This window comes from Hemitrygon akajei, chromosome 15, assembly GCF_048418815.1.
Source record: "Hemitrygon akajei chromosome 15, sHemAka1.3, whole genome shotgun sequence".
Lineage (NCBI taxonomy): Eukaryota > Metazoa > Chordata > Chondrichthyes > Myliobatiformes > Dasyatidae > Hemitrygon > Hemitrygon akajei.
The window spans coordinates 63,465,538-63,488,173 of record NC_133138.1 but is presented as its reverse complement, the minus strand read 5'-3'; the positions used below and the strand labels follow the sequence as shown (position 1 = coordinate 63,488,173).

The 22,636-nt window shown below is 41.2% G+C and overlaps 1 protein-coding gene across 3 annotated transcripts in view; it reads left to right on the top strand.

The window, feature by feature from the left end:
• Positions 1-15,548: 15,548 nt before the first annotated feature.
• LOC140739409 (uncharacterized protein KIAA0232-like) overlaps positions 15,549-22,636 on the top strand; it is a 62,371-nt gene continuing 55,283 nt past the window's right edge. For 2 of the 3 annotated variants that reach the window (XR_012101624.1, XM_073067691.1), the window contains exons 1-2: positions 15,549-15,695; positions 21,649-21,722. The gene's annotated coding sequence lies outside the window, so the exon portion shown is untranslated. Of the gene's footprint in view, positions 15,696-16,189; positions 16,531-21,648; positions 21,723-22,636 lie in introns of those variants that run through there. The other variant, XM_073067692.1, reaches the window with a different exon arrangement.

The window sequence follows — 22,636 nt, the reverse complement described above, 5'->3', positions numbered from 1 at the left end:
AGAATTCTCTGAGATCTGTTGTGTCCCATTACAGCATCCCCCACACATTCCTGAACATCTTCCCCGCGCTCCTGCCTGAGAAGAAGAAACTGTAGCCTGATGATCCCCCCCCCCCCCCCCCCCGGCGGGTGTGGGAACTCGTAATTACTGGCCTGGCCCGTACTGTTTTGGATACACAAGGGAGAGAGAGCAATCATTTCGAAGATTAAACCGAGGAGTCCACTCTACTCTCTCTCCCTCATTTTCATCATCCAACCAGATTGATCCCGCACCCCAGTAGGATCATTGCCCTGTCTCAACATGGCTCAAACCTTAAAGGGATTAGGTTCCCAATTAGACTTTCGAGCTGCCTTTAAATTCTGTACTTTCATTAGCCAACAGGCTATCTATATATTTGTATCTTCAAGCTTCATGGCCCTGCTCTGAGCTACCAATTGTGATTCGCTTAGAATCACTATTGTTTTATACTGATGTCTTACAATTGCTGCAAAAAGCCAGAAAGCAAAGTATCCCCCAGCTATCTTTTCTTTTGGGAAACCCCAGTGATAGATAGATAGATAGATACTTTATTCATCCCCATGGGGAAATTCAACATTTTTTCCAATGTCCCATACACTTATTATAGCAAAACTAATTACATACAATACTTAACTGAGTAAAAATATGATATGCATCTAAAATCACCCTCTCAAAAAGCATTAATAATAGCTTTTAAAAAGTTCTTAAGTAGTTTACTTAAATACATTGAGTCCTAACCCCGGCATTTTAACATATCTTACTCCTGGCGGTTGAACTGTAAAGCCGAATGGCATTGGGGAGTATTGATCTCTTCATCCTGTCTGAGGAGCATTGCATCGATAGCAACCTGTCGCTGAAACTGCTTCTCTGTCTCTGGATGGTGCTATGTAGAGGATGTTTAGGGTTTTCCATAATTGACCGTAGCCTACTCAGCGCCCTTCGCTCTGCTACCGATGTTATACTCTCCAGTACTTTGCCCATGACAGAGCCCGCCTTCCTTACCAGCTTATTAAGACGTGAGGCGTCCCTCTTCTTAATGCTGCCTCCCCAACACGCCACCACAAAGAAGAGGGCGCTCTCAACAACTGACCTATAGAACATCTTCAGCATCTCACTACAAACATTGAATGACGCCAACCTTCTAAGGAAGTACAGTCGACTCTGTGCCTTCCTGCACAAGGCATCTGTGTTGGCAGTCCAGTCTAGCTTCTCGTCTAACTGTACTCCCAGATACTTGTAGGTCTTAACCTGTTCCACACATTCTCCATTTAAGTATAGAAGCAATATAATGTCCCATTTAAACTCCAGTGAAATCTAACTGGCCTGACCAATCTACTGGCATCCCATAACCCATCAGTAATTTAGCGAAACTTCCAAAGCCTGCATTATTATCTCTCCAACCTGGGGTTCTGCATCTCTCATACTGCGGGTCCTCGCTTTTAAATAACCTCTCAAAGAAATTCATTTCTCCTCAAGCAGCCACACTACAGCTCACAGTACCAAACGTAATGTTGAATCAGGTTCGCGGGTCTGGCAAGTGAGACAGGAAATGCAATGACTTTGAATAGATATATTAATCATTTATTTACAAACAATAAAAATTCAACCAAATATTCATGTTCCCCAGCTTACAGATACTACAAAACTAACTATTAAACAAACGTATGTACATTCAACAAACATACTTAGTTAAAAGTGCGCGCAGAGAGCATACTTTTCCAATGGTCTCGATTAAACAAAGGAAGATGAAAGAAAGTCCCTTCCACTTGCAATTTTCTATACCCAGGGTATGTGATACTGAACACCAGGCATCTATCCAATGGGAAAAGCAGCTGCAGCTGCTAAACTAACCAATCACAATGGAAGCAACTTTTGACAATCAGAATAAGGCACACCCCCACAGGACAGCTATCTTAACACAACCTGGACCAGGTTCACTTCATTAGATTTTAAGTGAGAATATGAAACAATGATGTTAAAGTATTATTTATATTTATTTATATATAATGTGTGTTCAATATTATAATTCTGATAACCATTAAGATACTCTGCATCCAACTTTTCTGATTAGAAGCATAGTTAGTTCTATCTTTCAACCTGTTATGAAAAACTGATGCAGAATTGAAACATAGCTAATTATTCACTATTGCGGTCAGATTTTTCAGATCAATAATATATACACTAGGATCAGACTCAGGTTTAGTATCACTGGCATATGTTGTGAAACTTGCTGTTTTGTGGTAACAGTACATTGCAAAACATAATAAAAAGCTAAATTACAACAAGCATATATAAAAATGTAAATTAAATAAGTAGTGCAAAGAGAGAGGAAAAGATACTGAGGTAGTGTTCATGGGTTCACTGTCCATTCAGAACTCTGATGGTGAAGGGCAAGAAGCTGTTCCTGAAACTTTTGAGTGTGTGTCTTCAGGCTCCTGTAGCTCCTCCTTGATGGTAGCATTGAAAAGAGGGCAATCTCCTGGGTGATGGGATCCTTAATGATGGCTGCTGCCTTTTGAGGCATCGACTTTTGAAGCTGTCCTGGATGCTGGAGAGGCTAGTGCCCATGATGGTGCCGGCTGAGTTTACAAATTTCTGAAGCTTTTTGCGGTCCTGTGCAGTGACCCCTCCTTTCTACGTGGTGATACAATCAGTTACAATGCTCTCCATGGTACAGCTGTAGAAATTTGTGAATGCCTTTGGTGACATACCAATTCTCCTCAAACTCTTAATGAATTATGGCTGTTGTCATGCTTTGTAATTACATCAGTAGGTTAGGCCCAGGGTAGGCCCTCAGAAACATTGGTACTCAGGAATTTGAAATTGCTCACCCTTTCCACTTCTGACCCCTCAATGAGGACTGGTGTGTGGTCTAACTGACTTTGAGTGCAAGTTTGTTGCTGCGATACCACTCAACCAGCTGATCTGTCTTGCTCCTGTACACATCCTCATCACCATCTGAAATTTTGCCAACAATAGTTGTGTCAGCAGCAAATTTATAGATGATGTTTGAGCTGTACCTGGCTGTTGAGAGAGTAGAGCAGTGAACTAAGCATGCATCCTTGAGGTATGCCAGTGTTGACTATCAGCAAGGAGGAAGTATTATTTCCGATCTGCACAGACTGCGGTTTCCCAGTGAGGAAGTTGCAGAGGGAGGTACAGAGGCCCAGGTTTTGGAGCTTGTTGATTAGAACTGAGGATATGATTGTAATGAACACTAAATTGTAGTCAATAAACCACAGCCTGACGTAGTTACTGTTAATGTCCAGGTGATCCAAGGCCAAGTGAGATTACATCTGCTGTAGACTTATTGTGGTGATAGGGAAACTGCAACAGGTTCATGTCCTTGCTTAGGCAGGAGTTGATTCTAGCTGTGACCAATGTCTCAAATTGCTTTATCAAAGTAAAAGTGAGTGCCACTGGCAATAGTTATTGAGGCAGCTGACACTGATCTCCTTGGAGACTCATAATGATTGTCACCCCTTTGAAACATTTGGGAACCTCTGGCTGCAGCAGTGAGAAATTGAAGATGTCCCTGAGCACTCCGGTCAATTGGTTGGCACAGGTTTTTAGAGCCCCACTAGGTACACCATCAGCCTGATGCCTTGTGAAGATTCACCTTCTTGAAAGATGTGATAAACTTGATATCTGCGAGAGATCACAGTGACCAGATGCTGCAGGAATTCACACAGATGTAGCTTTATTCGCTCTTTCAAAGCATGCATTAAAGTTGTTGAGTTTATCTGGACATGAAGCATAATATCATGCAAACCCTGCCAGAGCTGATGTGCATCTGGTTCCTGTATCAATCATGAATTGAATAAGTATTTTTCTTTGAATACCAGCCATGATAAAAGGTTTTCTCCAACAGCCCAGCTCCACAGAAAATTAATACTTGGATTTAGTAGTCAGAAATGTACCAATTCGGTAGGCAGGGTGAAATACACGTTATACTAATGAACAGCAAAAGACTGGTGCTTTTCCCAGGAAATACAATTTTTTATGGCACTGTTTCAATTGATGTTTGGGTCTTTATTTGCATCACGATTGCTCAGACAGAATCGCAGTTTACTTAGTGGCACACTGCACATACTGACTGGTATTAACAAGCAGCATCTTGGTATCCTTGCACAAGCATTGCTCAGATTTATGCATAATAAATTAAACAAGTTGTAGAAGAATATGCCCTGTTTGTGAAATCAATGAAATTGTAAGATATCACAGTAGACATCACTACTCAATTGGCCAAATTGAAGAAAGGTGAATACTTTTAGGATCACATACTTATTGTAGTTCTGAAGATAATTTACTTTTAATTAATGTTGCCTGTAAAACTTTTTTATAGTTTATGTTCAATTTGTTTTTCTTTTGAATGCTGCTTATACGATGTTGTAACGTCTGTGGTGCTGTTGCAAGTTCATTGCTCCTATGCATACATACAGTGCTTTGAAAAAGTATTCACCCCCCCCCCAACCCTTTGCTCACATAAATACTACAACCAGGAATTTTGATCAATTTAACGGAGAATTTTTATTTATGAATCATTTGCTCTGTTTTTTCACAGTGGAGCCCCCCAAAATAGGGAAAATTATAAAGCATGAAAAACTAAACATTCAAAAACTGAAATTTAAGCAGTTCAAAAGTATTCATCTCCCTTTCCTCGTACATTAATATAAATTATAGGCAAGTTTTACGGGCAACATTAATTAAAAGCAAATAATCTTCAAGACTACAATAAGCATGTACTTCTAAAAGTATTCATTTTTCTTCAGTTTGGTCAACTGAACAGTGATGTTTACTGTGGCATCATACAATTTCATAGATTTCACAAACAGGGAGTGTCCTTCTTTGATTTGTTCAATCTATTGTGCATAAAACCTGAACAATGCTCATTCAAGGATACCGAGTACTTAGCTGAGCCAATAGTCATTTTGGAGAAGTCTATATTAACTTTGCACAATGTCATTGAGCAAGATTTGCCTATTCCCCCCTTGCAAAATTGCTCAAGCTGTGCCATGTTATTTGAGGAACGGTGGTGGACAGCAATCTTGAGATCTTACCAGAGATGATCAATCGGGTTAAGGTGAGGACTCTGACTGGGCTGCTTAAGGACATCAACTTATCTTCATTTGAATCCACTCCATGGTTGCTCTGGCAGTGTGCTTTGGGTCATTTTGTCCTGCTGAAAGTCGAACTTGCTCCACACTTTAAACTTTATGGCAAATAGTATGAATCTACCTCCACCATACTTTACAGTAGGGATGGTGTTACCTGGCAGATGCACAGTATTAAATTTATACCACATGTACTGCTTAGTATTAAGGCCAAAATTTTCCACTTTAGTCTCGTCTGACCACAAGACCTCCTTCCACATCTTTACAGTATCTTCTAAGTGACACTTTATGAAGTTTTTATGGGCAAGGATATGCTTTTTTATCAGCAGTGGCATAAATCTATTACAATGCTTCAGTCAGGTAACACCATTCCTACTGTAAAGTGTGGTGGAGTTATCATCATGCTGTGGGGATGTTTTTCATCAGAAGGGACTGGAAATCTGATCAGTATTGAAGGGAAGATGATTGCTGCTAAATACAGAGAGATCCTGGAGAAAAGCCTGTTAGCCTCTGCTAGAAAGCTTTAACTGGGGCGGAAATTCATCCTTCAGCAAGATAATGACCAATAGTACACTTGTTGGAGCAACTATGGAGTGGCTTCAAATGAAGAAAATTGATGTCCTTGAGTGGCCCAGTTAGAGTCCTCACCCTAACCTGACAGAACATCTCTGGTAAGTCCTCAGGATTGCTGTCCCTGCTGCTCCCAAACTAACCTGGCACAGCTTGAGCAATTTTCCAAAGAGGAATGGGCAAATCATTTTCCATCATATTGTGCAAAGTTAATAGATAGATAGATAGATAGATAGATAGATACTTTATTCATCCCCATGGGGAAATTCAACATTTTTTCCAATGTCCCATACACTTGTTGTAGCAAAACTAATTACATACAATACTTAACTCAGTAAAAATATGATATGCATCTAAATCACTCTCTCAAAAAGCATTAATAATAGCTTTTAAAAAGTTCTTAAGTAGTTTACTTAAATACATTAAATACAATCAACCCCGGCACTTTAACATATCTTACTCCTGGCGGTTGAATTGTAAAGCCTAATGGCATTGGGGAGTATTGACCTCTTCATCCTGTCTGAGGAGCATTGCATCGATAGCAACCTGTCGCTGAAACTGCTTCTCTGTCTCTGGATGGTGCTATGTAGAGGATGTTCAGGGTTTTCCATAATTGACCGTAGCCTACTCAGCGCCCTTCGCTCAGCTACCGATGTTATACTCTCCAGTACTTTGCCCGCGACAGAGCCCGCCTTCCTTACCAGCTTATTAAGACGTGAGGCGTCCCTCTTCTTAATGCTGCCTCCCCAACACGCCACCACAAAGAAGAGGGCGCTCTCCACAACTGACCTATAGAACATCTTCAGCATCTCACTACAGACATTGAATGACGCCAACCTTCTAAGGAAGTACAGTCGACTCTGTGCCTTCCTGCACAAGGCATCTGTGTTGGCAGTCCAGTCTAGCTTCTCATCTAACTGTACTCCCAGATACTTGTAGGTCTTAACCTGCTCCACACATTCTCCATTAATGATCACTGGCTCCATATGAGGCCTAGATCTCCTAAAGTCCACCACCATCTCCTTGGTCTTGGTGATATTGAGACGCAGGTAGTTTGAGTTGCACCATATCACAAAGTCCTGTATCAGTTTCCTATACTCCTCCTCCTGTCCATTCCTGACACACCCCACTATGGCCGTGTCATCAGCGAACTTCTGCACATGGCAGGACTCCAAGTTATATTGGAAGTCTGATGTGTACAGGGTGAACAGGACCGGAGAGAGCACGGTCCCTTGCGGCGCTCCTGTGCTGCTGACCACCGTGTCAGACCTACAGTCTCCCAACCGCACATACTGAGGTCTATCTGTCAAGTAGTCCACTATCCAATCCACCATGTGAGAGTCTACTCCCATCTCCGTTAGTTTGTGCCTTAAGATCTTGGGCTGGATGGTGTTAAAGGCACTAGAGAAGTCCAGGAATGTAATCCTCACAGCACCATTGACCCCATCTAGGTGAGAGAGGGATTTGTGCAGCAAATACGTGATAGCATCCTCCACTCCCACCTTCTCCTTATACGCAAACTGGGCGTGCCTGGTTTGTGGCCTCAGATTCTGTATTATCAGCCGCTCCATGGTCTTCATCACCTGCGACGTCAAGGCAACAGGTCTTATCCAAACTTATCCAAAAATACTACTGGCTGTAATAGCTGTAAAAGGTGATTCAACTAAGTACTGAGCAAAGGGAAATGAATACTTTTGAAATGCTGACATATCATTTTTTGAATTTTTAGTTCTTCATGCTTTACAATTTTCCATTTTTTTTTGTTGGGCTCTACTGTGAAAAAAGGAGCATGTGATTCATAAATAAATTGATCAAAATCCCTGGTTGTTATACTAATTTTTGTGAACAAAGGGTTGGGAGCTGAATATTTTTTCAAGTCACTGTATATTTGTGTAGATGACAGACTTGAGTTGACTTAATCATGAACTATCTTTCACTATCTGAATGTGATTTCAAACACAGATATAGCCTATCTTTATAACTTTTCACTCCCTTGCTTCTCAAAACACTATCTACTTGTGCATTATACAACAAATTTGCTTGTATTGCCCTTTGAAGAAGAATTCCAAAGGCTTGTGACCCTATGAGAGGGAAAAAAAAACTCACCTCACCCCCATCTTAATTGGTAATTCAAGTTTCTCCTATGATCCATCTCCATCTATCCTGAGGATCAATACCTCCTCAGGATCTTGAATATTTCAATGAAGTTACTTCACCGTTGCCGCCACAAAGCAATATATCAAGTAAATCTGTGATAATAAATCTGATTCTGGTCCTTCTAAATTCCTTTCAGATAATAAGCTGAAATTAATGCTTTGAAATAAGAAATTGTCCACAATGAAAATTCCCACTACTAGATTTTCCCAGTCCCAAATCTTCACTGTAACAAGTATCAATCAGAAATGAATGAACAGCAAATATCTCCTTCCAACCTAATGCTCATTCTAGTTAGCCCCTCTTCACCCTCCTCTATCTATTACTTCAGGGCAGTGCACAACACTAAACATTATAAGCCACTTTTTATAATGCTGCTTACATTGTAAATGAATACTGCTATTTATACACATTTTATTCCGTATTGATACTTTAACCTCTAAGTTTATTTTTATTAATTCCTCTTTCTTTTTAATTGTTGAATATTGTTGCTGTTTGTTGCACTTTGTGCCAAAAACCTCATCAGATCCGGTAAGGGTTAAATAGGTGGGTTGCTGGGTGGAAGGGCCTTTGCCACACTGAATTTCTAAATAAAATAAATAAATAATAGATTCCCCATACATGTAAACATATATGGTGAATAAAGTTGATCCTTGATCCTAAGAAATACCTCAGCCTGAAATATTTAAATTTAATTTCAAAGTTTTTGCTATTTCTGAAGCATGCACCAGATGGAGCACTGTGTAGCTATAATGGAATAGAGATGAGAAGGGAGAGCAAATTGCATTTTTAAAAAAGAAGAAAGGCAATAATAGTAAATTACTGTAAAGTCAAAATTTATATTGGGAGTCCTTGTGAACTGCAACTAAATTGCTAACTGCATTGGGTATTGCAAAAATTTTCTTACTGAGATAGATCATTGATAGATTTAATTTTCGAGCAGCACATTCCATTAATCCCACCTACATTGCTATGAAAATATTGAGTTGAATCTGAATTGGAATCTTGTGGGATGTAATTTACCACTTGCTTGTTGTTATGCACCATGAATCACTGGATCTACAAGCTGTATATCTTCCACCAATACAATATTAGGATTTAAGAAAGCAAATGGAACAATCGAGAAACTATTGTCAATTGGATTGGCTGCATTGGAGTCAAATCTGGTGCAGTTTAAAGTTGGAAGGAGATTGGATTGGATGAAGGCAAAACAAGAGACACATCATTCATCAAATTCCCTCCAGAAGCAAAGTGATCACACAGGTAAAGTTGTTGAACTGGACCAAAGAGTTTGATTTTATTAATGATTATAAAACCATTAATAATAGCAGCAATATGTATTGATATGGCATCCTTAACATGTAAGAGTGTGATCAAACAAAGTTTGACCATGAATTCCATGGTGTTATTAAGACTGATAATCAAAGTTTAGCTAATTAGCTTTGATCCTGACTTCTGGTGTTGTCACTGTGGAATCTGTGCACTCATACTGTGAAAATCTGGATTTTCAAGAAATACTCTGGTGCATTCCCATACCACAAAGATGCTAGTTGGTAGGTTAATTGGTTACTGTGAGTTCCTGTTAGTGGATATTGGGTAATATCAAGGTGGAGTTGACGAACATGTGAGAAAGAATAGATTACAAGGAAATGTGGGAGAATGGGATTAATGTGAGAGCCATAATTGACTCTGTGGGCTGAATAGTTTCATGGCAAGAAAGAGAGAATCCTTGATTGAGATTAAGTCCAGAACAGATGAAAGTCCATTACCCAAAAACTCACCAGGTTGTACATGTGCACTGATGACTCCTTGGTCAATTCCACAACATCTCAAGTTGCTTTCCATTGTTACAATGTTCTCCAGCTAAATACAATTAAATGCTGGGGTTTAATTCATTTTTGTTCAGGAGAAAGTTATCCTAGATAATGATAAAAGGTATATTATTGAGCAGATCACCGGTTTACTTCTTGGTTTGTGCTGACATTATGTTAATAGTAGGATGTAATTTCCAACCCCTGTTTAAATTCAGTTATGATAAATGGATCGGCATTCTTATTTCTGATCACGTATAGTTGGGCATACATGAACATTGGGCTCTCACCGTTAGTGATTAGTGATTCTCATTGAATCCTGAATATTGAAAGGCTAGACAGAATGGACATGGAGAGCATGTTTCCAATAGTGGCAGTGTCTAGAACCATTGGGGACAGTCTCAGACTAGAAGGACATTTGGAACCACAGAACATCACAGCACAGAAACAGGCCTTTTGACCCTTCTTGGCTGTGCCAAACCATTTTTCTGCCTAGTCCCATTGACCTGCACCCGGACCATATCCCTCCATACACCTCTCATCCATGTACCTGTCCAAGTTTTTCGTAAATGTTAAATGTGAACCTGCATCTACCACTTCATCTAGCAGCTCATTCCACACTCCCACCACTCTCTGTGTGAAGAAGCACCCCTCCCCCCATGTTCCCTTTAAACCTCCCCCTTCACCCTTAACCCATGTCCTCTGGTTTTTGTTCTCTCCTAGCCTCAGTGGAAAAAGCCTGCTTGCATTCACTCTATCTATACCCATCATAATTTTATATACCTCTATCAAATCACCCCTCATTCTTCTATGCTCCAGGGAATAAAGTCCTAACCTATTCAACCTCTCTCTGTAACTCAGTTTCTCAAGTCCCAACAACATCCTTGTAAACCTTCTCTGCACTCTTTCAACCTTATTATTATTCTTCCTGTAACTTGGTGACCAAAACTGCACACAATACTCCAAATTTGGCCTCACCAATGCCTTATTCAACCTCACCATAACATTCCAACTCTTATACTCAATACTTTGATTTATAAAGGCCAATGTACCAAAAGCTCTCTTCACGACCCTCTCTACCTGTGACGCCACTTTTAGGGAATTTTGTAACTGTTTTCCCAGATCCCTCTGTTCGACTGCACTCCTCAGTGTCCTACCATTTACCTTGCATGTTCTACCTTGGTTTGTCCTTCCAAAGTGCAATACCTCACACTTGTCTGTATTAAATTCCATCTGCCATTTTTCAGCCCATTTTTTCAGCTGGTCCAAATCCCCCTGTAAGCTTTGAAAACCTTCCTCACTGTCCATTACACCTCCAATCTTTGTATCATCAGCAAATTTGCTGATCCAATTTACCACATTATCATCCAGATCATTGATATAGATGACAAATAACAATGGACCCAGCACTGATCCCTGTGAGCACTTGTCACAAGCCTCCAGTCAGAGAAGCAATCCTCTACTACCACTCTCTGGCTTCTCCCATTGAGCCAATGTCTAATCCAATTTACTACCTCACCACGTATACCTAGCGACTGAATCTTCCTAACTAACCTCCCATGCAGGACCTTGTCAAAGGCCTTACTGAAGTCCATGTAGACAACATCCACTGCTTTCCCTTCATCCACTTTCCTGGTAACCTCCTCAAAAAACTCTAATAGATTTGTTAAACATGATCTACCACGCACAAAGCCATGTTGACTCTCCCTAGTAAGTCCCTGTCTATCCAAATACTTGTAGATCCTATCTCTTAGGACTCATTCCAATAATATACCTACCACTGACGTCGAATTTATCGGCCTATAATTTCCCGGATTACTTTTAGAGCCTTTTTTAAACAACAGAACAACATGAGCTATCCTCCAATCCTCCAGCACCTCACCCGTAGATACCGATATTTTAAATATCTTTGCCAGGGCCCCTGCAATTTCAACACTAGTCTCCTTCAAGATCCGAGGGAATACCCTGTCAGATCCTGGGGATTTATCTAATCTGATTTGCCTCAAGATAGCAAGCACCTCCTTCTCTTCAATCTGTATAGGTTCCATGACCTCACTACTTGTTTGCCTTATTTCCACTGACTCCATGCCAGTTTCCTTAGTAAATACTGATGCAAAAAACCCATTTAAGATCTCCCCCATTTCTTTTGGTTCCATACATACCCGACCACTCTGATCTTCAATAGGACCAATTTTATCCCTTCCTATCCTTTTGCTCTTAATATATGTGCAGAAGCTCTTTGAATTATCATTCACCTTGACCGCCAAAGCAACCTCATGTCTTCTTTTAGCTCTCCTGATTTCTTTCTTAAGTATTTTTTGCACTTTTTATACTCCTCAAGCACCTTATTTGCTCTCTGTTTCTCTCTTCTTCTTTATCAGACTTCCAATATCCCCTGAGAACCAAGATTCCTTATTCTTATTCACTTTGCCTTTAACCCTGACAGGAACATACTAACTGTGCACTCTCAAAATTTCTGCTTTGAAGGCTTCCCACTAACCAATCACATCCTTGCCAGAGAACAACCTGTCCCAATCCACGCTTTTTAGATCTTTTCTCATTTCTTCAAATTTGGCCTTTTTCCAGTTTAGAACCTCAACCCAAGGACCAGATCTATCTTTATCCATGATCAAGTTGAAACTAATGGTGTTATGATCACTGGAATCAAGGTGTTCCCCTACACACACTTCCATCCCCTGTCCTAACTTGTTTCCTAATAGGAGATCCAATATTGCATTCTCTCTAGTTGGTACCTCTATATATTGATTTAGAAAACTTTCCGGAACGTTTTTAACAAACTGTAACCCATCTAGACCTTTAACAGAATGGGAGTCCCAATCAATGTGTGGAAAATTAAAATCCCCTACTATCACAACTTTATGTTTCCTGCAGTTGTCTGCTATCTTTCTGCAGATTTGCTCCTCCAATTCTCGCTGACTGTTGGGTGGTCTATAATATAACCCATTAATGTGGTCATACCTTGCCTGTTTCTCAGCTCCACTCATATGGCCTCGTAGACAAGCCCTCTAATCTGTCCTGCCTAAGCACTGCTGTAACATTTTTCCTGACTAGCAATGCCACCCCTTCCCACCCTTCATTCCTCTGCCTCTATCAAGTCTGAAACATCGGAACCCTGGAATATTAAGCTGCCAGTCCTGCCCCTCCTGTAGCCAAGTTTCACTAATGGCTATAATGTCGTAATTCCATGTGTCAATCCACACCCTCAGCTCGTCAGCCTTCCCCACAATACTCCTTGCATTGAAATAGACGCACCTCAGAAGATTATTACCACCACACACAACCCTTTTATTTGTGACTCTCATGAACTTTTAACATAATTTATTTTCACCCCCGCTCCACTATCTGCTCTGGCACTCTGGTTCCCATCCCCCTGCAAATCTAGTTTAAACACTGCCCAATAGCACTAGCAAACCTCCCTGCAAGGATATTGGTCCCCCTGTAGTTCAGGTGTAACCCGTCTCTCTTGTACAGGTCCCACCTACCCCAGAAGAGGTCCCAATGATCCTGAAATCTGAAACCCTGCCCCCTACACCAGTTCCTCAGCCACATGTTCATCCTCCAGAGCATTCTATTTTTACCCTCACTGGCACGTGACATAGGTGGCAATCCTGAGATTACCACCCTTGAAGTCCTGCTTTTTAACTTCCTACCAAGCTCTCTATACTCACACTTCAGGACCTCCTCACTCTTTCTTCCTACGTCAGTGGTACCGATGTGTACCATGACATTTGGCTGTCCACCCTCCCACTTCAGAATGCTCTGCACGCGATCAGAGACATCCCTGACCCTGGCACCCGGGAGGCAACAAACCATCCGGGAGTCTCTGTCACGACCACAGAACAAAAATTTCTTAATTTTTTAAGCCAGGAATTTCTTAAGCCAGAAGGTGGTAAATCTTTGGTATCATTGGAATTTATTGCCACAAGTCATTGGTTATATTTAAAGCAGAGGTTGAAAGGTTCTTGAATAAATTATCTTTAAAACATTTGAACAGTACTTATAATGGCAGCATTTTTTAAAACTGATGTGAATGGAACCAGGATCGCTAAGAAACATTAGCTACTGAGTGGTGAGAATGTGGAACTCTTTCCTGTAGAGTAATAGAAGCAAATATGGAGTGAGATATATTGAAATGCAAATCACTGTGATATATACCATCCATGTACTTCTTACATATTGTCCCTATAGAATTATGTAAGCAAGCAAGAATACTTAATCAAACAATATATTTAAAATATTACTGAAATATTATATACACTGCTCTCCTCCTTGCTGAGAAATAAACTCCAACTCAATAACTCAATATACAACAAACTCCATTGCAATTCAAATATATATATAGTATTCTACAAAGTACAAAGTAAATTTTATTATGGAAGTACATATACATCACCGTATACAACCCTGAAAATCTGAAAATTCATTTCACAAACAAGAGAACGTCCGCAGATGCTGGAAATCCAAGCAACACACACAAAATGCTGGAGGAACTCAGCAGGCCAGGCAACATCTATGGAACAAAAGTACAATCTCTGTCGGGTCTCACTGATATACAAGAGGCCACACCTAGAGCATCGACAGTGGTGGAGGCCATGTCCACAGGTGTGCTTAAGGTGGAAGTTGATAGTTTCCTGATCGGTCAGGGCATCAAAAGATATACGGCAAGAAGGCAAGTGTATGGGGTTGAGTAGGATCCCGGATCATCATGAGTGGAGCAGACTCGATGGGCTGAATAACCTAATTCTGCTCCTCTGTCTTATGGTCTAATTACAAAGAAGATGTGATAGCAGCTATACAGTACTTTATTCGGAGGAGATTTGATATGTCACTACTCTAGCAAATTTCTACAGATGTACTGTGTAGAGCATTTTAACTAGTTGCATCACGGTCTGGTTGGAGGGGCCCCTGCACAAGATGGGAAAAAGCTCAGCCAGCTCTGTCAGAGGCACTCCCCAGCACTGAGGACGGTTTCAAAAGGCGATGCCTCAAAAAGGCAGCATCCATCATGAAGGACCCTCATCACCCAGAACATGCCCTCTTCTCATTGCTAACATCCAGGAGGATTTATAGGAGTGTAAAGACACACATTCAGGAACTGCTTCTTTGCCTCCACAATTAGATTGTAATTTACAGTATTTATGTATTGCACTGCACTACTGTGGCAAAACTACTAGTTTTACGACATATGCCAGTGATATTAGAACTGATTCTGAATGGCTTGATTGTGGTTGTAATGATGAAGTGGGATAAGTAATTACCGTTAAAATGTTTGGAAAGTACAACAAATTATCCTGATGTGTCAACCTGAAATATTAGCGTTGTTTCTCTGCCCTATTGAATATGTCCAGAACCTATTTTAGATTTCCAGCAACTGCGGGTTTTTAACCAATTACCCTAAATTGAGGTATTAACTTTATGTACCCAAGAGTAAATATTGGGTATTATACAATTACACCTTAAGTTCTCTTATTTTAAGTGGAATTTTATTGTCGTTTCCCAGAAAGTTGAAATGAGTAATCTACAGTAACTTGTTTTTTTCGTCGAAACCCTCTTCCTTCTAAAATAGTTATGATGAATTCAATTTATTGCATTCGATGTAAAATGAAATCATCAAACGTGTTCGTTCCTTCGTAGCATGCATATTGTACACTACTTTGAGAAACCAGTGCACAGACCATCTGGAATTTTGCATTGTGACATATCCCGTGTAAAAGGCTGGGGTCCCTTTGTCCCGGGGTCCGGGGGAACGAGCCCCACAACTCTCCCGCAGGCGGACTGCCGCCCCTCACGTGCCTCGCCCGCTGGAATGTTCACGGGGTGGGTGGGTCGTCCGGCAGTCTCACCGCGCCGTTCTGTTGGCTGACGAGTCCAGTGCATTGTGACGTGTAGTGCCAGACGACTCCCCCCGCCGTGCTGCACGATTCACGGATCCGCGCGTTCGGGACGGACACGAGCCGGAGGAGGCAGCGAGGCCGAGGGAGAGGGAGCCGCCGCCGCCGCACTGCTGGTGAATGAGCGAGCGAGCGAGCGAGGGGGGCGGGGGGAGCCAGGCCCGGCCCGGCCCGGCGGCGGCGGCGGCGGCGGCGGCGGCGGCGCTCAGCGCCCGCCTGTCAGCCCTCAGGCCTTTGATCGGGGAGGGGGAGGGGTGAGGAGCGGCGCAGCGGTTAGCCGGTGGTTCGATGCACCCTGCTGGGGAGGAGGCGTCGGGAGATAACGGTCTCGGTTGGCGGCCGGCCGACTGGTGGAGGTGTGGTTGTACCCCCCCCCCCCCCCACCGTGTCCCGGGCCGTGTCGTGTCGGGATTAAAACTGCCTGGGATTTGCGTGGCGGTGGGCTGGGGTCGCCGGGCTGGGCGCTAGGGGTCAGTGTGTGGCGTAGCATCCTGTCCGCACGTCTTTCTCAGTCGGTCCCCGCCACATGGGGGTGGGGATGAGGGGGGGAGTGGGCGAGGAGGGCGGTGGAATACGCGGCCTTCCAGGCAGCTTTCCCCTCCCCGATAAATAAAAAGTTTGTCAGCCGCCGGCGCCCCTCTCCAGTCTATTGTGTAACCGCACCCCGCCGAGGATAACGTGCGTCCTTTTAATGATCCTGTTTAAAAAGCCGACACGAAAATAATCGTTACACTAATCTGGGTTCTGTGGTTCTGTTGAAGACATCAGAAGGAGGAGATCGTCCCCACTTGCTACTGCGGTTTTAGATACTGAATTTCAACCATTGATTCTACTTTTCTCCCCACCCGCCCCCAATTGGTTAAACTAAAATTCTTGATGTCACTTGTTTGAGATCGTTTGATTTAATTCTTCAGATTGGGTTGGTCCTTCACTGTTTTTCTACCATTTGCTGTAAGTGTGAAATCAGTAGCATAATTGCATAGAGTTGATGAATGATTTGTCCTCCCATGCCTATAACAGGTGATTGATCTTTGATTTGTGGGGGGAAAAAATCATTTTCTGTGTACAAGCAGGAAAATCTCTTGGACATGCAGAATAAAAAAAACATCACATCGTTTATTCAATTGAATGTAGCCAGTATATCTTTTCTGGAGTATCCAAATTTGACATATATCAGTCCTGACGAAGGGTCTCAGCCCGAAACGTCAACAGTGCTTATAGATGCTGCCTGGCCTGCTGTGTTCCACCAGCATTTTGTGTGTGTTGTTTGAATTTCCAGCATCTGCAGATTTCCTCATGTTTGACATATATCAAATCCTGTTTTTTAAAAAAAGTACAAAATGGATCAGCAACAGTCCACATGCTGTCCATCTCCTCAACAATTTTCAGTTCCCTGGCCTTGACTGCCTGATTTTCACCATGAATGTCCAGTGCCCGCACACTTTTATCCCCCATCAAGAAGGCTTTAAAGCTCCCCACTTCTTTCTCAACAATGCTTCTGTTTCATTGGCTACATAGAACGGTCCATGTTCCAGGCTTTCCCTTATAATGCTCCCCGGCTCTTCCTGTGCAACATTGACAACTGCACTGGTGCTGCTTCGTGCTTCCGTGCTGAGCTCGTCAGTTTCAACAACTTTTCCTCTAACTTCCACCCTGCCCTTAAATTCATGGTCCATTTCTGACACCTCTAAACCCCTTTCTTGATATCTCTACCACCATCTGAAAATAAAACTGCCTACCAACATCATTTATAAAACTATTGGTTCCCACAACTATTTTGGCTGGACCTCTTTCCACCCTGTCTCCTGATGTCAAAAAAATGCTATTCCCTTTTCGCAGTTCCTTTGTCTCTGCCTTATCTGTTCTCAGGATGGGGCTTTCCTTTGGAAGTGGCCAATCATTTTAATTCCTATCCCCGTTCCAACATGTCTATCCATGGCTGTCTCTTTTGCCACAATGAAGTAAGTCACTCTCAAGGTGGAGAAACAATGCCTCATATTCTGTCTAGGTAGTCTCCAACCTGATGTCATGAGCATCAATTTCTCCTTCCAGTATTTTTCCCCTTTTCCCCCTTCTAGTCCCTATTCCAGCTTTTACATTTTCTCTTCACCTGGTGCCCTTCCTTCTCCCCTTTCTCTCCTATCAGATTCCTTTTTCTCCAGCCGTTTACCTTTTCCAGCTATTTGGCTTCACCTGCCACCTTCCTAGCTAGTCCTCCTTCCCCTATCCCCACTTTTTTATTCTGGCATCTTCCCTCAGCAAAATTGCTCGCCTCATCATCACTAATCGCTCACCTTTCTGAAATTGGGTGGCAGAGGGGAGGAAGCTTCTAGGAATAACAGCCCTCTTTTCTAGGTGGTAGTCAGTCATTGTGAACACTTGTAGGGATCAATGCTTAGGGCCCACCTGTCAAAAGGATGTATCAATGATTTGTATGAGGAATTTAATGTGATATTTCCAAGTATGTGAATGGCACAGAGCTGGGTGGACTCTGAGCTGTGAGCAGATGCAGGAAGGCTCTCGTGATCTGTATAAGTTGTGTGAGTGGGCAAATGTGTGGCAGTTGCAGCTTAATGTGGATGAGATAATTCACCTTGGTTCTAAAAGCAGAAAGAAATTATCTGAATGGTGATAGGTTAGGGAATGAAAAGTGCTACTAGACTCCAGTCCTTTAAAAACAAGTCTCCTTGATGCAGCATGTAGTTGGAAAGGCAAATGAAATAGTGGCATTTATTTCAGAAGGATTTGAGCAAGGAGCAAGGATGACTTGGGATATTAGGGTCTTCATGAGAACCCATTTGGAATTTTATACATTATTTTGATCTCATTACTTGGGGGAGTATGTTCTTTCCTTGGCAAAAATATAATGGTGTTTTGCCACACTGACTGATTCTTGGGATTACAAAATTGATATTTGAGTTTGGGTTATTTACGCCTCTATACACCGTAGCAGAATGAGAGGGGAGCTCATAGAAACAAAAAAAAAGTCCGATGGGATTAGATGAAGTAGATGCAGGGGGGGGGGGGAGGGGTTTCCAATGGCTGGCAAACCCAGAATCAGGTGTTATAGCTTCAGTACTTGGGGTATGCCACTTAGAATAGAGATGTTTTCTCCCAAAGTGCTGTACCTATAGAATTCTCAACCATTGAAGGCCAAGTCATTAACTATGTTCAAGGAGGTACTTAAATTCATTAGTATAGGGAGAAGTTTGAAACAGGGTACCATGATGTTGAATGATGGAAAGGAGTTGATTGCCCTATTCATATTTTATGTTTTTATTAAAACTCACAAAAGTCAAGCAGTTTTAGCAATATGTCATGAAAAGACACAGCTAAGGGACAATAACTTTGGCCCAAGTCTTCTGGAGTTCCATTCAAAAGTCCTTTTGATAACTGATTCATCTGGTCTCCTGAATTTATTCATTTATATATGCAAGTAATCAAAGGTGCAGACATGCCATTAACTATAGTTCTGACTGCCAGAAGTGTACTATCAGTAGTGATTCCATGATTCAGAAATGCATGTTCTCTTTCATATCATAGGTCCCTACCCCTGTGGAACTTGTATTATAAACCCCATTTTGATTTGGGTCTGAGGAAATTTGAGCTCTACAGCAAAGAATTCCATAACACATTTCCCACTATCTCTTGCTCTGTTGTCACCACCTTGAGATTTTTTTAACCAGAGATGCCCCTAAAGATCCAGTGCCTAGATGACGTATGAAATCCTTCAATTTTTCCAAATCACCTTTGATATTTGTTGTTTAGAGTGGCACTAGGGCTTATAAAACTGCCTTTGGTCCTCTGGGGAGACTGACCATTCCTGAAAATTTATGTAGGGTTTGTGAGGAAAATAAAGTTCCTGAATATTTGATACTTTGCTTTTCTTGTAGGTCTGTTCCTTTGATCTTTATAAATTTGCATAAAAATCCTTGCTTGGGATACTGTACTTATTTTTCCCCACTGCATGTTAAAATAATAGATTAGTCAATGCAGTGGTACTAAAAGCAAAACAATAGTATAGCAAGCAGAAGTAAATCATTGATTTAAAATATCTGATGTGATAATTATTTTGATATTTAACAAGTATGTTAAACAAAAATAGCTGCTTCAGTTGTTAGAAATTGAGATTTGTCCAATTTCAATATGAGCAATAATTTGAGACTAAATTGCATTGGTGAGGGATCTTGCAAAACTTTAATGGGAAAAAAGACAGTTACTCCTCAGTTGTAAGATGATAACATGCAGTTTATTAGCAGCTGCAATATCACCTAGTTTAAGTCACTCATACAGATTCATTCCTGGTATTAAGTTTTATGGCCGGAGAAGGGTTAATCAGTTGCTCATTAGCAGTGAGTCTAGTAGTTGGGTCCAGTCTTTATACCTTACTGCCTCTTGATGGAATGTACAATTATTCCACCATATTGTGCATGACCATCAAACATCCTCTAAACAATGCACTTAATCAAAATGATTGTTATGTTGCAGTTTTTAAAGATGTATAAAGGTCACCTGGTAGCTGATGATGCCGTTCCAGTTTAGTCATTTATACTATGTTTTGCTTTTTGATCATTTGGTCAGAAGCTGCTTGTTTAGCTCATTATTTATTACATACTGTTTGTTTTTGATTGTCAATCCCTAACCTATTAACGTCTGATTCCAAATATTTGACTTGCTTTGAAAGCATTCGACGTAGAAGCAGAATTGGGCCATTCAGCACATTGAGACTACCTTGCCATCCTGTTATAGTTGATTTATTATTCTCCTCAACCCTATTCTCTTACCTTCTCCCTGTAACCTTTGATACCTTTATAAATCAGGAACCCATCAACTTCTGCTTTAAATATATCTAATGACTTGGCTTCCACAGCTGTCTGTGGCAATGAATTCCACAAATTCACCTCCCTCTGTCTAAAGAAATTCCTCCTGATCTGTTCTAAAGTGATGTTTTTGGATGCTGAGGCTGTACTGTATAGTCTTTTGACTCCCCCCACCATAGAAAACATCCTTTCCACATCCATTCTACAAGGGGTTCCCAACTTTTTTATGATACGGACCAATACCATTAAGCAAGGGATCTGTGGATCCCAGGTTTGGCACCTCTCTCTAGGCCTTTCAATATTTGATATTTTTCACTAAGATCCCCCCTTCATTCTTCTAAACACCAGCGAGTACAAGCTAGAACCATTAAGTACTCCTCATAAGTTAATCCTTCATTCCTTAGATCTTTCTTGTGAACTTCTCTGGACCTTCTCCAGAGTCCTTTCTGAGAAATGGGGCCCAAAACTGCTCACTGTGTTTCAAAAATGGACCGATCAAAGCCTTACAAAGTCTCAGCAATACAAAATCCTTTTGCTATGAGAGCAAAAACTGTCCAAAGTTGGAAATCTGAAATAAAGAAATCAAAACTGCTGGAAATACTCAGCAGGGCAAGCAGCATTTATGGAGAAAGCTATTCCAGGTCGATCATCTTCCATCACTTGAGTATCAACTGCTCAATTATACTGCCTTCCTGGTATTCAGTTCTGTTAACTTTGACAGATAACCTCGACAGCTATTTCGTGCTGGGAACTTGAGACAAATTTCTTTTGGGCTATTATTTTATTACAAGGAAAAAAACTTAGTATTTTCCAATATTCTGTTTGCTATTGTGGTGTAGGTGTAAAGATCTGCTCCATAAAAGCAGGCAAGATTATATTCAGGGATCATGTGAACACTTTCAATTCTGGCTCTCCAATCAAAGTTTAATAAGTCAATGGGGCCTGAGCATCTGCTTTACTATTTTATCAATTTTGGTGTGTGCACTTGGAAATTCGCTATATAAAACCAGAGCCTTCTCCATCAGAATGACCCCCATTTCATTTGATGCCGCTTACTCTATTTTGGGCATTAAGTGAAAGGATTCAATATTTTAGCCCAGTGAAAATATGGTTTTGTACATTTTGCAGTTTTAAAATTTGAAACTATTTAGGAATGTAGTTAGAAGGTTCAAATAATTATAAATTTTACTACAAAAGGTACAAGACTAACTAAACTCCTTGTATATGCTTTTGTATTCTTTCTTTCTAGGGAAAAGACTTAATTCTGTGTAGTGTCACGTTTCTGCCAAAATACACGTGGTATTAGAGTGTGCTGGAGTTCTGGTAAGTAAAGCTCCACTAGCAATAAGTTTTAATGTGGTGGCACTGACTTTAGCAGGTCATTAATAATGGCCTGGAATTATTTACTATTTTAATTATGCCACATTTGAATAGAATGCAATTGACTTGAAACTGGACCCAATCACCCCTTGCTTTACACATGTAAATAACATTTTAAATGTTTTTGCATATTTTGAAGCATTTGTGCTCATTTCCTACTGAAGTATGACCAAATGGAAAATTGGATAGAGCATGTCTTGTCATGGTTCATCTTAACTTGGATGTCATTTTCCTGTGTTATTTTGTAAGAGATGAAGTCAACAATGTTCCCATTAATTATTTGCCATTGAAAACTTGTGATTTATAATCTTTGTTTTTTTTTCAAATAAGAATAATTTTCTGCTGAAAGTTATGAATCATGTGATTTAATGAATTGCTGCTGGGCCATCGTTTTTATATTTTATAAATTTCATGCCAGTCATTTTAATGTATTAAAAGTCTCACTGCTACTGAGCTGTGAACTAACAACTGTTAGATGAGGCCATATTACCTGCCTCGAGAATTCGCAAGCGTCATTGTGGTGAATGTGTATGTCCCGCCGCGTGCCGACGCAACGGTAGCGTGTGACGTCATCAGCTCCGCTGTTGCTAGGCTTCAGACACAACACCCTGAGGCACTGGTGTTAATTACAGGGGACTTCAACCATGTGACTTTGGACAAGACACTACCTGCTTTCTCCCAGTACGTGGATTGTTACACCAGGGGTAATAGGACTATTGACCTGCTGTATGCAAACGTAGAAGATGCATATAGTGCATCCCCGCTGCCTTCACTGGGGAAAGCTGATCATAACCTGGTTTTGTTACAACCCAGATATAAATCAATTGTGATGAGGCATCCCACTGCCACACGCTCTT